Here is an 18,724-nt window from a genome sequence, read left to right on the forward strand (position 1 = left end):
ACCTCCATGCCCTGAGCTCCTCGCACCTGGCCTAACATGGACTGAACTTCTGAAATCTCCAAAAACTGTGAGCAAATAAACATTCCTTTCTCTAAGTTGTGCGGTCAGTTGTGTTGGATTGCAGCAGTGAGAAAGATGACCAAGACAGTCAGAGATGACACACACAGATGACACTCTCTGAGCACCTCGAGCCCCACGCATTCAGACTATACACAAGAAAATTGAAACTTGGAGAAATCCACTGATTTGACTCAAATAACCTGGCACATCAGTGATGGAGCAAGAACCAAACCCCATGACTACTTTCTTCTTGCTTCCCAACACACCTGGAATCTGAGGTTATTTCTGGGAATTATTTGGGACACTCTGTGAACTCAAATAGGGCTAAGAATTTTCTGTACACTGATTAGACAATTTTAGAGGCTGGAACATAAAACATCCCCTTGACAGTTCATTGTTTTAAATAGCTTTACCAGGGAATAAATGGCCTTTAGTAACTTCACACATTTGAATCATACCACTTAGCCTTGATGTGTGTTCATACTGTGAAACCATCACCACACTCTAGATAATGATGCATCCATCGTGCCCCAAAGTTTCCTTGTGCCCATTTGCAACATCTCTCCATCCCACTTATCACCTAGAAATGATATGTTTGGTCACTATAAATCAGACATTTTCTGGAATAAATGGAAAGATACCTACTCCATTTTTGTCCTCCCATTTCAACTCACACAATTATTTTGAAATTCATGTATGTCATCCCATGTATCAATAGCTCATTTTTTTCATTGGCGAGTCACAATTCTGGATTGACTATAACCTTGCATTAGTCACAGTTTCCCCATATCCACAGACTCAGCTTATCACAAATCAGAAATATTTGAAAACGATTTCATCTGAATTGAACATATACAGACATTTGTTCTTATCATCCCTTAAACAAATAGCATAGCAACTTTGTGTGTGTGTGTGTGTGTGTGTGTGTGTGTGTGTGTGTGTGTGTGTGTTCTGGGGCTTGAACTCAAGGGCATTCTACCTATACCCCCAACAATTTTTATTTTTTGTATTTTCTTTGTTTTAATACAGGATTTTACCAAGTTGCTAAGAGACCTTGCTAAGTTGCTGAAGCTGGTCTTGAACCTGCAGTCCTTCTGTCTCAACCTCCCAAGTACTGGAGGCTACACCTAGCTTATATAATAACTGTTCACATAACATCTTTATTATATAGGGTCTTACAAGTAATCTAAGTATTATAATGCAGAAATTAAGGTATGCAAAAAGATGTATGTAGGTTATATGCGAGTATGTGCCATTTTATGTAAGGAACTTGAGCACCTGCGAATTTTTGACATGTGCTGAGCGTCCTGGAACCAGTATTCCACAGATACTGAGGGACAGCCGACTGTAATCTCTTTCTCTGTTTAGCCGTTGATGACTAGTTGGGCTGTTTCCAGTTTGGGGCTAAGACAAACGAAGCTGATATGGAAATTCATGTAAAGATCTTTCATGGAGATAGGATTTCAGGGTTAGTCACCTGCTTCCAATGTTTTAACATTTGAAGCCATATTGATTTTGGAGAGATTGCTTCTACCAAGTTAAGCTAAATGCTAAAAATAGCAAAAGACTCTCCTGTAGGCATAACTTTTATACAAAAATCTAGTAATCAAAAGCCCATATACCCTACCCACCTGCCTCTTTTTACACTTGGACCACCATCTACCTGCTCAGTGATTCCAAGAGATCCAGGTGGCAGACAGCTAGGCACGGCCCTAAACCAAGGAGCCTGCCAAAATTATCCAAACTAGCCAGTCCCAAACCTGTTTAATATGTTCATCCTACCTCACCTGTGCTTTCTGCAAGAAACTCAACAAAGGCTCTCGCCGGCATCTCTCTCTAAATACTTTTGCTTCTGACTAACGCCATTGCTCCCCCGCCATGTCGACCCTCTCTGACATGCTATGACCCCTATTTCTAGAAAACTAGAAGAGCAGCAACTTCTTCCTTCATGACAGTCATTTTTGTGTCTTCTTATACTTCATTGAAACAAATCCCAGGTACATTTTTATACCCTCATTCTCCCTGAGTAAATCCTGGATATGCCATTTCTGGATCACATGGCATGTACGTTTATGTTTATAGGCACCGGGGAGGTGTGGTGCTGCACACCTGTAATCCCAGTACTTGGGAATACTGAGACAGGGGGATCACAGGTAAAAGGCCGGCCTCCGCAGCTTAAGAGCCTCAGCTACTTAGACCCTGTTTCAAAATTTAAAAAGGGATAGGGGTGTATCTCAAAGGTAGAACACCCTCAGCTCAACCCCCAAGACCCCCACACACAAAAAGTTCCTAAGAAACCACCAAACTGTAACCTAAAGTATTTCTGCCATTTACATTCTCAATGGAATCACTTGAGAATTCCAGTTGCTTCAGTCCTCACCGGCACTTGGTATGACCAGTCTTTTTCATGTTAGATATTCTAAAGCTATGATCTTTTTATGGCTTTAACCTGCACACCCTTGGTGAGCAATTATCGAGAAGATTTTTTGTGTGCTAATTTGCCATCCTTGTTTCTCCTGTATGTCTGTGCAAGTCCTTTGTGTGCTGTCTCATTGGGATTTTTATCTGCTTACTGTTGTTTGAGAAATCTTTTTATATTTTGAACACAAGTCTGTTCATAGGTGCATGGTTTCCAAAGATCTTCTGCCAGTCTCTGGCTTGTTTTTTTTGTTTGTTTGTTTGTTTGTTTTTTTGTTCTCTTACCACTACCTTTTAGGGAGCAGAAGTTTTAATTTTATTTCATTTCATTGTTTTTGGTAATGGGGATAAAATCCAGAAGCATTCTACCTCCAAGTTATACCCCCAACCTGATTTTATTTCTTATTTGAAAACAGGGTCTCACTAAGTTGTGGAGAGCCTCTCCACATTGTCATGGTTGGCCTTGAAGCAACAATCCTCCTGTCTCAGCCTCTCAAGTACTGAGATTACAAGCATGAGTCACCACACCTGGACAAAGTTTTAATTTCAATAAAGCCAATTTTGTCAATTTGTTCATTATTTATAGGTTTCATGTTTTGTCTCACATCCAGGAAATTCTTGTGTGACCCAAGGTCACAAAGACTTTCTCCTCTGTTTTCTTCTAGAGGTTTTATAGTTTTAGGCTTTACCATTAGGTCTTTGATACAGATAGGGTTGGAATTTTTTTATCTGGTTCAAGATACCAATTAAGGTTTTGTTTTTGTTTGTTTGGGTATATGGATATCCAGCTTTTCCAGATTCATTTGTTGAAAGACTCTTCTTACCACAAAATTGCTTTTGTACCTTGGTTAAAAAAACAATATAGCCAAGTGTAGTGGAGGTACATGCTTGTAATTCTCACTACTTGGAAGGCTGGGGCAGTAGGAGCTCCTATTTGAGGTCAGCCTTGGAAAATTAGTGAGACCCTATCAATAATAATAATAATAATAATAATAATAATAATAATAATAATAATAATAATAAAAAACAGGTCAGGGTTGTAGCTCAGCAGGAGCACATTTACCTACCCTGTGCCAGGCCCTGGATTTAATCCCCAGGACTGAAAAAAAAGTCATTTTATGTCTACTTCTAAACTTTCTGTTCTGTTCCATTGATATGACTATCTTTCTGATAATTCCATCCTGTCTTGATTAGTATACATTTAAAATCATGAAATCTCATAGTATTAGTCTTCCAACTTTGTATTTTTCAGAGTTGTTTGGGCTATTATAGGCCTTCTCCACTTAACAAGCATTTTAGAATCATCTTGTCATTTTCTACAAAGAAGCTTTCTGGAATCTTGATAGGAATCCATCAACATGGGAAAAAGTGATATCTTAACAATTTTAACTCTTCTAACCCAAGATTATCATCTATATACTTTCAAGTCTTTGGTAACTTTTCTAAGCAATTGTTTATAATTTTCAGTGCACAAATACTGCTCATCTTTTATAAAATTACTCTAAAGCATGTCAGACTTTTGATGCTATAAAAATGGTATTTTCCCCTAATTTTAATTTCTGTGGGGTGGTGGGGGGGTACTGGAGATGGAATCCAGGGACTTTCTATCTATGGGCTACACTTCCAAACCTATTTTTATATTTTATTTGGAAACAGGGTCTCACTAAATTGCTCAGAGCCTTTACTAAGTAGCTGAGGCTAGCTTCAAACCTGTGTGATCCTCCTCTCTCAGCCTCCCAAGTGCTAGGATTACAAGTGTGCGTCACCACACTCGCCCGGCTCTAATTTTAATTTCTGATTGGGGTGGGGGGAACCTCATTAGGTCGAACTTGAATGTTGTGTTTCCATACAGAAAAATAAAACAGTGGTTTCCCTGTTCTATTTTGGCCTCCATCTCTCTAAAGAAGTTCTACAAATGGATTTTTTCCTCTCCATCTTTCAAACTAAATGCCAGGAGGCTTGTAATGCAGCTGAATTGTAACCATCCTGCTCAAAGGGCACCAACCATGTTGCCCACCTCTGCAGAAGCAGCTCAGTCCACTGAGGACACTGGAGACACAGACTTCTAGGATTTGTAAGGATTCTTTCAAGAATGTGTAATGGGGATGAATTCCTCTCGCTAAGAGAACATCAACTTTTGCGCCTCCTGACTTTGCTATGGCTACAGTTGAAATACTAGTGTATTCTCCAAAGTGCTTGACTTCAGTAACATTTATTACCAAACTCCCCCAAGCCTATAAATTCTTATTTAAAAATTCAGCTATCCTATTTATACTTTGTGGGAGTGCTTAACTTTTAGTTCCCTACCTGTAAACCATTCAAGAAGCAGACACACTCACCTCAGACATCAAATCCTTCTTGTAAGCGGAGAGTGAACAGCTCGGCCTCTCCAAGAAACAGCAGCCTCCAGACAAAGTTTCTGGTCTAAAATTAGCTGGGTCCTATCCCCTGAGTTCCTTAAAATTCTTATTCTTGTGGAGCCCTAAGGAAGCACGTTCTGTTAACCTCCTCCAGCATAAAACATTTTTTACAATTGAGCAAGTTAACATTTTTAAGATGATTTACATTTCAAAAGAGCATAAGTCTAATGCAAAGACATTTTTATAATGGTGGAATCCAAGCAACATGTCTGGGGAAAAACACAGAAAGGCCAGATACTCTGTCATCTTCTCTGATCTCACTGTTAGTCATTCTGTTTGGAAGGTCTGTGCCGACCTTCAGCTCTCACTATGTAGAGTCTGTGTCTTGAAATACATTACTAATGCACTCATGACTTTTCTGTCTCTAGATTCCCAACTATGTAGAGCTGAGTTGTGAAACTTTTTTTTAACTTTCCCCTCAGAGGAAGTTGAGAAGATAGAAGACAAAGTTGCCCTAAAGTAAGTTGATATCCAGTCCGGGCGTGGTGGCGCATGCCTGTAATCAGAGGACTTGGGAGGCAGAGAGGACTGCAGTTCAAGGCTGGTCTCAGAAACTCTGCAAAGTACTCAACAACTTAACAAGACCCTGTTTCAAAATTTAAAAATAGAATAGATTTGCGGGCAGCTGGGCGTGGTAGCACATTCTTATAATCCCAGTACTTGGGAGGCTGAGACAGGAAGATTGCAGATTAGTGGCCAGACTCAGCAAGTAGTGAGATTCTCGGCAACCTAGCAAGATCCTGTTTCACAGTGAAAAATAAAATAGGACCGGGGAAGGTAGCTTAGAGGTACAGTGCCCCTGGGTTCAATCCCCAGTACCACGATAGATAGAAAGATAGATAGATGGACGTGTCGTTCAGAGGTAAATACCCCTGAGTTCAATCCCCAGTACAAAGGAAAGGGAGAGAGGGAAGGAAGGGAGGGAGGGAGGGAGGGAGGGAGGGAGGGAGGGGAAGGGTAAAGAGGGGACAGAGAGAGGAAGAGAGAAAGCGCTCATAACCAGGTTGAGATAATATTATTACCATTATCCAACCCTTTCCAAGCCAGCCCCTGGCATTATTGGCCTTGTATATCCCTTTTCTCAGAGAATCCAGCTGGGGAGCCAAGAAGGAAACACACAGAAACAAGAGCCCAGTGTGTAACCAAGCTGAGTTCTACTCATGCGTAAGGCATAAGAGTGAAAAAGAGTTGTGTGAAAAATGATTCTAACTAGATAGAATCGCCTCAGAAAGATTTTAATCTAGTGAGCTCAAACATAACCGTAGAAGAGGAAAACTACAGGCTCGTGGAGAAGCAGGTGGCATGACTCGGGTGCCGGGCCAGGCTTTAAGGGCAAAGGCATACCGGCCAAGTAGATCCATGCCCTGAACTGCAAGTGTCTTTAAGTGTTCGCCTGGAACTGGTGAAGAAAATATGGAATTGGGGCTCACTTGTGTCTCCCAAAACTCTTTTCTACCCAATCCAGAGCAGACTTGCAGCAGGGATAGGGACAAGATGGGCTCTGGAAATCTCTAATTTTCCAAAAGAATGAAAATAACAGCCAGAGACTGTGCATGTCTAAAGGAAGTCTGCCTAAAGCTGTGCTTTGTACCCACTTCGCTCTTTGAACATCAAACCCTTGCCAGGCCTTTGGTCTTGGTTTTCTGATGGAAGTTTAGCTCCTAGACTAAGACCGCTGTGAGCTGTCCTTGGGGAGACATCGTTGGCATCTGGCTGGGCCACCTTCTGTCCTTCCCATTCCTGTGGCAGAGACTGAACCCAGGGAGGTCCTGAGTAGATAAGGTATCGCCTTGTGAGAGAAAATGCAATAAGCTGGAGTGTTACCACTGAGAAACGCAGCCCATCGCATGACGCTGAGAATCATCTAGAAGAATTAAGCAGGGTACCTGTCTTAGGCACTATGGCTATAAAAAATATAAAGATACCCAATTAGCGGCTTCAGTAATAAATATTGGTCACCTCACGGTTTCTCTGTGGTGAGAATCTTGGGGGCGGCTTGGCTGGGTGGCTCGGGGTCTCTTGCAAGGTGTCCGTTGGCTGAGGCCATAGTCACAAGAGGCTGGAGCCCTAGTTCACACATGTGGTTGTTGAAGACCCAGCTTTTCCACGTTGGTTCAGTATCTTGCTTTCTAGCCTTGTGGGCCTTTCCGTAGCTGTTTAAGCATCCTCATGACAAGGTAGCTGGCTTTCCCCAGAGAACACAGATCAAGAGACAGAGACCAATGTGATGGCCACAGTCATTTACCACCTAGCCTGGAAGTGACATACTATCACTTCGACAATATTATACTGGTCAGGCAGACCATCCTGGCACAACATAAAAGGTGTAATCCTCAGCATCACTGGGGACCACCCTAGCGGGTCCTTACCATGACACCTCAAATCAAACTGTGCTGACCACACAGTTGGTCCTGATGGATGTCATGCCTGCCAGCTAACAGTTCTGAGCTTGGGATGCTTCAGCACTGGGGCAAGACTAGTGGGCCAGGAATAAGTAGTTTGGATTCAGGTTCTGTTTTGAGCCTTGTGAATTCTGTGTGACTTTGGAAGGCTGCTCTGCCTTAGTGGGACATCCAGTGTCATCTGGAAAATAAAAGGTTTGTGCCAGGCATGGTGGCACACACCTATAATTCCAGTATTTGGGAGGCTGAAACAGAAGGATCACAGGTTCGAGGCCAGCCACCTCAGCAACTTAGCAAGACTGAATTATTTAATGAGACTATTTCAAAAAATAAAATAGAACCGGGGGTATAGCTTGAAGATAGAATGCCCTGGGTTCAGTCCTCAGCTACACACACACACACACACACACACACACGTACACACATGCACACACACACTGTTATATCTGATCTCAGAGATATTTCTCAGATTTGCAATTCTGTGCCACAAAGAATTATACCATTTCAGGCGTAAAGTTTATGGATATAATTCTGCTTAACCAAAATGAGAAATTTTCCAATGTAATTTCCCTTATTTCACAGAAATAAACCAACAAGAGAAATGGCCCGCTGAAGTTTTCTTGGGCCTCATTTCCTTCCCGTGAATTATCCGCACTTTGCTCTAGTGAGCTTCCCATAGCACGTTTTGTTTCTATCATGCTTTACGGTGTAGCACAGACATTTTATATATGCAAGGAAATTCACCCCCAAACCTCCTCAGAAGAGCACAGGGGGCAGGAAGCCTCTGGCTCTGTTCTCCCATTGCTGGTGGCCGACATAGACATGTGTTAAGAAAGCTAAAGTAGCCTCTGATAAGGAAACGCCTTGGCACTGACTCACAGGAGTTAAAACGCTCCTTGGCGTCTAAAATCTCTGAGTCTAAAGGCACAGGTGTAATGGCCTAGCATATTCAGGGTGGATAGCGATCAACTGAGCGGAGGAACTAGCTGCCCTCCCTCCCACCCTCTCCATTCCTTCCTTCCTTCCTTGTGTGGTACTGGGGATAAAACCCAGGGACATTCTATCAGTGAGCTGCACCCCCAGCCCTTTTTAAACTTTGAAACAGGGCCTCTGAGTTACCATGTACTAGCTGCTAATCTGATATCCTCCTGTCTCAGCCTCCCAAGTACTGGGGTTACAGGCGTGGGCCACTGCCGGAGCCAGCCGGCAAGAGTAGGGGTTCTGAAGTGAGGCGTGAGGATGAAGAGTTTTTAACCCTAACGTGGGGGAGCCGCCAGCCTACTATCTCTACTGGTGACCCCTGTTCGTGGGTCAATATTTCCTACGGGTCGACGACTATGCCTGGGTCAGTATTCTCTACCGCGCGGACACTCCTGGTCAACGCAACTTCTGGGTCAATCTCGTCTTTATTGTGCAGACACCGGGTTTGTTTTTCCAGAGGTATTTATACATAGCTACAGGTCAATCAACATTCTCGTGCAACCACCACAGGAATACAATACAGACCAATACAAAACACACACATATTACAGATAGGCCTATCAGTACCCTCGTGTCGTCACCACCTGATCCTCTCTCAGACCTCTTTGAACTTCCCATAACCCCAAACCTTGTTGACTCTGGGTGAAGGACAGTCAGCTGAGTCAGAGACACCAGTCTAGGGGAAGGCCTTAATGGCTCCCAACAGGCCACGATGCCCAGCTGGGGCTCTTTATCTTATGGCCTAGCCTAAAGTAAGCAAAGGACAGGGGAAACATCTTGGGAGGTCTGTCTTTTAGGATGGGAAAAGAAAACCTGCCTACTTGTTGATCGCTTGGTTCCTTCAGTGCGCCAGAAGGGCCCCCCCCCGCCCAGGACCCACCCCAGGCCAGGTCAGCGAGCACCCCTCAGGTGATTCTCCAGCCATCTTTCCCTCCTGTCATTCCCTCCACGCCATACGACACTGTCTCGGGCCATTTAGCACTGTGTAAAACCACTCTGCTCACGTCCCTGTTAATTGTGTACAGCTACAGTGAAGAGGAAATGTCCAAGAGGGAACCCCGTCCTGCCTGCTGCCACCCCAGCGCAGAGCGGGGCGCTCAGTGGACGTTTGACAACCGCAGGGAGGGATGAGCTCTCCGGAATGGCCGTGGTTGGATGTGAGTGTCAGGAAACAGCTGAGGAGCAGTGTAAAGGATTACTGATGGGCCTCTTGCCTGTTCCCTGGGAATCAGCAGGCAAGAACTAACTCTGAGAAAAAAGAGGCTTGCGTGTCCCACGCACTGAAGATAACCAGCCTCTTCCTCCGGCTGCTAGAGAAAGGGGTTCTGCTTTCAGAAGGAACACTGCGCCCCAGGAAAGGGAGAAGAAGAGGGGGCCCAGGTGCATTCCTAGACTCCCCGGGATCTAGTATAAATGCTGTACGCACTGTGATGGGGTTCTCGCCCCTGGGGACAGGAGGAGGAGCGTCTCTTCCTTTTTAATATGCGTTTATTGGTCCATAATACTCATATATCCTAGCGAGGCTGAATGCCCTGCAGACATACAGGCACGCAGCCCTTGCAGTGTTTCCCTCAAGATCCTAGCCCTCAGCTCGCGTGGGGGTGCACACTCGTGATCCCAGTACTTGGGAGGCTGAGACAGGAGGTTCGAAGCCAGCCTCAGCTACTTAGTGAGGCTCTCGGCAACTTAGTGAGACCCTGTTTCCAAATAAAATAGAAAATAGGTCTGGGAGGGTAGCTCGGAGGTAGAAAGCCTCTGGGTTCCATTCCCAGTACCACGCAAAAAAAATCCCCCTCGTACATGTCGGTAATGTTGTAGTAACACCTTCATATAAGGACACGGCCCTGTTTGAACTGTCTCCTTCCTCGAGCCTCCTTTCCTGCTCCCCACCTCCCTCCCCCGTCCCCTTCCACTCTCCTAGGGGGCTCTGGCCTCCATCTGTGAGAGAAGACATGGGCCCTGGCCAGCGGAGGCCAGCTCCTCTCTCTCAGGGAAGGTTGCGGTAAAAGGAGGCGGGATGGGAGGTGGGCACCTCTGGCACCGGCAGGATGCCCGCTGAGGTGGCGCGCCGGCGTTCAGCACCTGTGTTTCCTTCACCTGGAAAAAGGGAACTGGAGAAAGATAGCAGCGCAGAGATAACAGAGCCAGCCGCACCTCTGCGGCGTGGGCTGGCAGGATGAAGAGATCGTTGCGTAGACCACAGGCCCGCCGCCATCTTGGGACATCTCCACCAGCAGACAGGGCTCCTGAGTGTATGTGTGTAGGGCTGGGAGAGTGCTGTGAGTCACAGGGCCTGAGTCAGCCCCGTCCCCTGCTTTCGGTGACTTAGTCACTTTGTGCCGTTACAGCAGAATACTTGAGACTGGACCCGTCGGAAGGACTGTGTTTCCCACGGTTCTGGAGACTGGGAGTCCAAGACCCAGCGGTTGCATCTGGGAGGCCTTTCTTTGTGTATCACTGCGTGGAGCCCGCGGACTCGTCCTCTTCTGATAAGGCCACTAGTGTCCTCAGGGGCATCCCGTCCTTATGACCTCATCTAATCCCAGTTACCTTCCCAAGACAACACAGTCAGATACCACGTACCGTCAACATATGAGTTGTGGGATAAAGTTTCCAACGTGCATTTTGAGACACAAACAATAGCGTCTAGACTGTTTAGACCCTACCAAATCAGCTAGATGTAATACTGTGTAGACCCTACCAACCCAGCTAGAACACAGTCCAGCCTCCAGAGGGGATTGACCGAGTCCTTCCTCTCCACCTTAAACCCACCAAGGAATCAGATTTGGGGTGAAAGTAGGGGAGAAGTTTTCAGAGGAAGAGGGTGTCCTGTCCCCATGAAGTATCTCCTGAAACACACACTCAGGTGCGTGCGTGGGAAAGGCAAGATGGGATTTAGCTGGATGACAGTTTTGACCCAGCCTGGTCTTTTTAACTGAAAATGAATTAATAGGATCTGGCTTAGATGTCATTAAGAAACAGGATGAGGGTAATTGCCAGAACATGGCTAAAGGCAATGACGAGAAAACATAAATAAATGAAAGCATTTCATGTTCTCAACACCAAGTTTGACCTAGCACATCACCTAGTTACCGCAGGAAAGAGAAGGTCTGGCAGAGGTTTAGGGAGCTTTTCAAGCCTCTGATTTTTCTTGGGGCAAAACCTTGCTGGGTTTTGTCAGAAGGTATAGAGACAGGACAGTTTATAAAAATGCACAGTTCGAGACACACCCTGTGTACTGAAGACGTGACTGTCCCTCTTTCTTCATGCATAACCCCCTCCCTCGCCCCTCATTTTAAGAAGAAAAGACCAAAAACTATTTTTTGAAAATCGTTTTCCTACGACTTCAAAGAATTCTTTAAGGCTTTGGGCAAATCATTAAAACATTTTTCAAAGATACTTTGTACTACAACTGAATGAGAGAGCAGAAGAAGCCCACTGCCAGCCATTTCCCTTCCCGGCCTCTCCATCACCCAGAAGACTTCGGGGCGCTGCTGGACAGTGGTCATCCGGAAAGGCGCCATCTGTGGCTGGCTTCAGGGAAGTCTTACTGAAATCTATGTTGAAAATAGCCCAGGTCGGGAGAAACAGAATTTATTTGTTGATAGCTGGGGAAGAAGGCTGTTTGGGAAAGGAATAATAGTTGAATAAGTTAAGCAGATCACTTTGCATTTCCTCTACTCTACTTTTAAAAAAGGAAATGCATATATTTATCCCGTTCTTATGCTTTTCTTTATTGAGGTAGAGTTGGCCATTAAAGTTCTATATTCTTAACGTGTACAAGTAGGAGGTGTGTATTAGCTATAAACCACCACGAGAAATGCATTCCTTGAATGGTAAGAATGAGAGCTATCTTTAACAAAACAATGACAGTAAACTAGGAGGACTCCATCTCACTTGGACTTCTCTAAACTTTGTTTTTGATCCTGTAAATTCCTTGCATCTTTCTGATAAAAAGCATTGGACACAAAGCAAAACCTTGTTAAAGATGTTAGGAAGGGTGGGGGGGGGTACCGGGGACTGGGCCCTCAAACTATATCCCAACCCTATTTATTTATTTATTTATTTTTGAAACAAGGTCTTGCTAAGTTGCCGAGGGTCTCGCTAAGTTCCTGAGGCTGGCCTTGAACAAGCTAACATGAGGTGGAAGGCCTCCAAGTCTCCCTCACACTCACGGGCTGGTCTTGCAAGTGAACAGGCCCACATCCCCTTGTTTCTCAGCACAAAGGCTTTGTGTACTATTGCCCAAGTTTAGCATCAGTGTAGAACTCTCTGGGCTCCATCCTTAGGTTTATATTCACTAATCCCTTTTTTCACTGTACCTTCTCCCTCCCTCCCAGAAAATCAATATTGTCTAGTCGTCATTTAGACTATGCCTAGAAACTGGATTTTTATCTCCTTTGACAACTTCCATATGTTGGGATAGGATGCTGGAGGTATTGTATTAAAAAGGATTCTGAAGCCAGATGTGGGCTTGTACATCTGAAATCGCAGTACTAAGAGGCTGAGGTAGGAGGATCAACCTTAGCGACACAGGATAGATACCCTCAGCTACTTACTGAGACCTGTCTCAAAATATAACAAGGCTGGGCCGGGCGTGGTGGCGCACGCTTGTAATCCCCGCGCTTGGGAGGCAGAGACAGGAGGATCGCGTAGGTTCAAAGCCAGCCATGCGCGCTGGCTTAGGAGACCCTGTTTCCAAATAAAAATGTAAAAATAGGTCTTGGAGGGTAGCCTGGAGGTAGAAGGGCTTCCAGGAACTCCAGTACCACCAATAAATAAAAAATAAAAAAAATAACAGGGCTGGGGATGTATCTTGGAAGTAGACGATCCCTGGGTGTTCAGTCCCCAGCAAAACACACACACACACACACACACACACACACACACACACACACACACAGGAGACCATCGATTAAGTGCCTACTAGAGGCCAGGTAATAGATATAGATACATAATTGCCAATTCTGAAGCTTACTTCCGAAGGAATTCTAATTCTTCAGATGGAAAAACTGAGTCTCAGTGAAAGGACCGACTTGCCAAAGTCACGCAGCCCGTACCCGGATAACTGGGATTCGGGGCCAACTTTGTCCACCTAGCGTGTGGGCTTCTTCCAGGGAGGCGCTTTAGCCAAAACCGGAACACAGCAAGAAGGCGCCCTGCCCATGACGCCTTAGCAAGAGGAGGGGGCGTGGGCACTTCTCACCCACATTGCTTTTTCCAAGAGCAGCCTGGCAGATTGAATAGCGCATTATTAAAGAACCTGCTTCCTTTTTTGCTTGAGAAAGGGAATAGAGAGCCAGTGAATCTCCTGATACACTGCCCCGCGCCGTCCCGTGCTCACCCAAGCCCGCCTCAGCTCTCGCCGCCCCCACCCCGTGGCCTGGCATTATCAGGGTTCACACGCCTTGGCCTCAGAGGATGTCCTGTGCTCCACCACCTCCTGGTTCCTGGAAAAATTGTTTTCTTTCTTCTGAGCAAAGGAAAACCTCAAAGTCTAAAGAGGCCGTTTTCTACCTGGATTGTCAGAGTGTCTCTGTGGTGTGTATATGCCCACTCTCGGGTGCCAAGCGCTCTGGGGGTGCATAACTCAGAAGATGCTGGTGGCCGCAGGGCCAGGAGCACCAGGCAGGAAGGACACCCATTCCCGGGAGCTTAGCTAACTCATCAGAGCTTTGAGATACAGAGACATTTCCAAGAAGCATCCATATGTTGGATGCTGGGCTGGGTCCAGCATTTAACTTCATTCGTCCAACATCTTTACGGAAAGCTTTAAAAATCAGGGTGGTGGGGCTCCCAGCAAATGTACAATTGTTTCTTGTCACTTGGCATTAAGAGCTGGTCAGACCCCGGTGGTTTGAGCCGGTCCAGCCTCCGGAGCCACATCCCGTCTCTCCTTCATCCTCTCCACTCTAGCCCCGTGGCTTCTTCAGAGTCCTGGTATTTGCAAAGCCCGCTCTGCCCCAGGACATCTGCATGTTTGTTCTTCCTTCTACCTGGAGAAGCTTTCTTCTGGTAGCTGCATATCTCCCTCCAGCACCTCAGGTTGGTTCTTAAGAGAATCCATGTTACCTTATCAATGACACCTTCCCTATATTAGTCAACAAATATCTATGCTAACAGATATCTGAGCTGAAGCAACTGGAAAAAAGGGAAATTATTTTATCTCACGGTTTTGGAGGTCTCGGTCCATGACTTGTCAACCCCTTAGGGCCTTTCATGGCACCTTGCGGCAGGACCACGTGACCCAGGAGGCCCATTCCCTTCGTGGCTGGGAAGAGTAGGAGGATAGAAGACGCTGGAATCCTACAGTCTCCTTCAAGGCACACCCCACCCGTGACCTAAAGCTTCCAACTAAGGCTCGTCTCTTAAAGTGCCCACCACCTGTCACAGTGCCAAGCTGGGGACCAGGCCTCTAGCACATGGGCTTTGGAGAACATTCCAGATTCAAATTAGAGCACTCCTGAATGGCAGTCCTCCTCACCTCCCAAATAACACTGCATTCATTCTGCAGACCGTATCCTGCTCTATCTTTCTCTACTGCATTGAAAACATTTTGTTTACTGGTGTTTGTATTACGAAAGGGCTACAGGTAAGGGTAGGGAATTTGTTTTGTTCTGAATGCCTTGGACTTTTTTAGTGAAGTAAAATATTGTTGTCGTCTGTTTTCCATTGCTATAACAAATATATGAGACTCATTGGTTTATAAAGAAAAGAAATTGCCAGGCGTGGTGGCGCACGCTTGTAATCCCAGCATTCGGGAGGCTGAGACAGTAGGATCCAGGTTCGCAGCCAGCCTCAGCTACTTAGTGAGGCCCTCTGCAACTCAGTGAGACCCGGTTTCAAAATAAAGAATAAAAACTAGGCATGGAGGCGCATGGGTGTAATCCCAGCATTTGGGAGCCTGAGACGGGAGGATCGCGGTTCAAGGACAGCCTCAGCTACTACGTAATGAGGCCCTTTGTAATTCAGTGAGACCCTGTTTCAAAATAAAGAATAAAAAATAGGGATAGGGTTGTAGCTCAGAGGTAGAATGCCCCTGGGTTCCATCCCCAGTACTACCAAAAAAAAAAAAAAAAAAAAAAAAGAATAAAAAATAGGAGCTGAGGAGATAGCTCAGAGGTTGAATGCCCAGGTTTTATCTCCAATACTAAAAAAATAGGAAACTAGTTCTGGAGACTGGGAAGTCCAAGAGCAAGGCGCATAGCTGTTGGGCAGAGGGTATCGCCGGGTGAGACAGAGGCCGCCTGCAAGCTCAGGCCTCTCTTCCTCTTCTTAGCAAGCTGCTAGCACCATCAGGGGCCCTGTGCCCCCACGTCATCTAATCCCATTTATTTCCCCAAGGCCCTACTTGAAGTTCCCGGTCGTCTTCTCTGGAGGGAGGGCGTATTCAGACCATAGCCATTGTGATGAGGGATGGAGAATAGATCTGGAGGGGATAGTGATGCTTAATCGGCAAGTCTGCCGGGGTCCAGCCTAGCAAGAATCGGGGTTCGTGTGTTGGTGAGAGGAGAGTCGAGATCGTGAGGGACGCCGACACACGGAGCAGTCGCGGTCTACTCCGTTTATGCAGAACTTATAACAATCCTTATACTTTTTTCATGCAGGACAGAAAAAAACATATTCACATAAGCAGGAAAGTTCAAAGAGGAAAAAAAAAGATTCTTTAACAGAGCTCAGGGCAGCGTGCCAGACATTTATTAATCATAAAAAGTCTGCTTTGTCTTCTATCACAAGGTCAGCTTGAACCTAATCTTATATGTTGGCTCAAACTAAGGTCAGTTTGAACTTAATCTTTTGGCCCAGATTTCGTCCTTGGGGAAAAATTCTTTGCTGACTGAGTCTCTCACAAGCCATCGCACACCTGTTTTAGTTAATAATGCTTATACATAAAATTCCAATTACACATATTGATCCAAATAATCTTAAAATAATTTTTTGAAGGAGATGCTATTCATATTTCATGGGGGGCTTAGGCTCTTGCGCGCCCCCTGACCGAACTTTGGCTCAAGGTCAGCATGAGATGCTTTAGCACAAGTCCAGGGAATTATGCCATTTAACCTGTTCTGGGTTCGCTGTGCAGGGTCTTTAGAGCCCTTTGATTCCCGGGACTCCTCTAAAAGAGATTTGCTTCTCTTACCGAGATGGAGATAGGCTCCTCTTCAGTCTCGGTGCCATCTGGCTTTCACTGGTAGCCCAATCACAGCTCCCAACTTAAGAAAAACAAAGCACCCTGCGCTTTTATGAAACACCAACAATATGCCTAACCTCCCTAAATTATTATTATTTTAGAAGATTATTTACTAATATGCACAAACCTTTAAGAGATTATTTTCCTGAAAAATGCAACAGGCATATATGTGATGTGAGCGCGTCCCTCTGCTCGCCATGGACAATGCAAATTTTATGCTAGCGTGGAGACTGTTGGGTGTGATTATCTGTATACATTCATGCTTTATACAAAAACCCCAAATATATGAAGACTCATTTTCCAACACTAGTGGGTTTCTAAGCTAAATGCAGCAGCACTGAAAAGTCTTTATTTAATGTTCGATATCTGGCAGCATTTTCTGTACTCTGCCTGGTGTGGCAAGCTGGGGTTTCAGAACAGACAAATAAATAGACTTGCTCCTGAAAGGCGGAGAGAAAGGTGGGACTCCCAGGGGGAGCCGGGCTTTGTGTTGAATGAATGGGTCTTTTGCAGGTATCTCTGTTGTGGGTGTAAAAGGAAACAGAGATGCTGTCCCGCCTGTCCCCGAGCTCATCGTGTGCAATCTGCCTCCTCTGGCGGCTCCATCATTTTCCCGGCTGTGAAATGTAGAGTCAGTGGGGTTTGCAGGATGCGCTGCCTGGAGACGCTCCCAGGGGAGGCTCTCCTCTGGCAACCTCCTCCTCCAAGCGTCAGGTATGGGCGCTCAGTAGGTATGTCCAAGTTGCAGGATAGAGAGAGAGGACAAAGGTGTTGATGAGTGGATGGGATGGTCAGAAGACCCCCTCCACCACGTTTTATATTATACCTCTACCACTCACGGAACAGAAGATTGAGGTTGGTGCATCCATTTCTACTCTGAATTGATGGTAGTTTTACAGATCTAAACAGATGCTCTATAAACTTGAAAGAAAAAAGTCATCATGGATTGAAAGTACAAAATAGTACTGTTTGTAGCTATAAGATATCCCCTGCTGCGTGGGACTATCTACTGAGTAAAAAGAACTTTCTCATAGCCGGGCATCTTGGCGCACGCTTGTAATCCCAGCGTTTGGGAGGCTGAAGCAGGAGGATCCGGCTTTGCAGCCAGGCTCAGCTACTTAGGCCCTCTGCAACTCAGTGAGACCCTGTTTCAAAACAAAGAATAAAAAATAGGGCTGGGGGTGTAGCTCAGAAGTAGAATGCCCCTGGGTTCCTTCCATCCCCGGTACTGCAAAAAAAAAATAAAAGTCCTCTAGTGAGCTGTCTGGGAAATTTCCTTGTAGGGGGCCCAGATGCGCCCGCCTCATTCCGGGCAATATTCTGTCCAATAATGCCTCGTAGAAAAGCTAAGTCCCAACACAGCTTTCTAAAGATTTTTTCACTGAATAGCATCAACACAGCTAAAGCTTACTAGCCCATCTGGGACAGCTGGAAACTTCGACTGGCAGGGCGGATCTGCCAGGAGCACATAGGTGTAAAGTGAGAGAGGGTGAAACGTGAATGTTCCGAGTGGAGCGGTTGTCATCAGCCTCATCGTCGTCTCCGTCTCGGTTTGTAATGAATGTATAGCACCAAAATAGACATCTCCGACAAGAAAAGTCAGGGGAAGTATTTTCATTGGACAGATCTCAAAAGCAGAGAGCACTGCGTCACAGAAAGGGACTCTGCAAATCTAAATGTTTACAAAGACTTCACAAACTTTTTATTGGTGTATTATAGTCATGCGTCTGGATGGAGTACAAGATGGTGGAGGCACACATGCACACATCGCTCACTGAGCCCTTCCCCAGTTCCCACCCCATTCCCACCTCCTCCCTCCGTCTCATGTTTGGTTTAGTGATTGACGTTTATATGTTTGTGAATTACACAATTTTTTTTTTGGTGGTACTGGGTTTCCTGGAAACCCTTCTGCCTACGGACTACACTCAAAGACCTATTTTATACTTTGGAAACAGGGTCTCTCATAAGCCAGCACAGCTGGCTTCGAACCTGCGCCATCCTCTTGTCTCCGCCTCCCAAGCACGGGGATTACAAGTGTGTGCCACCATGCCTGGTGAATTACACAATTTCTTAAAAAGATACTGATAACACTATGAACTACATTATGAGACTATAATGTACTAATAAAAGTATAAAAAATGAGGGAATCTGAGGATTGAACCTGGAGACATTCTACCTCCAATCTATATCCCCACCCTGATTTTATTTCTTATTTGGAAACAGGATCTCACTAGCTTGCTGAGAGCCTAAGT

Source organism: Muscardinus avellanarius, assembly GCF_963383645.1.
Source record: "Muscardinus avellanarius genome assembly, chromosome: 20".
In the NCBI taxonomy this organism is placed as follows: domain Eukaryota; kingdom Metazoa; phylum Chordata; class Mammalia; order Rodentia; family Gliridae; genus Muscardinus; species Muscardinus avellanarius.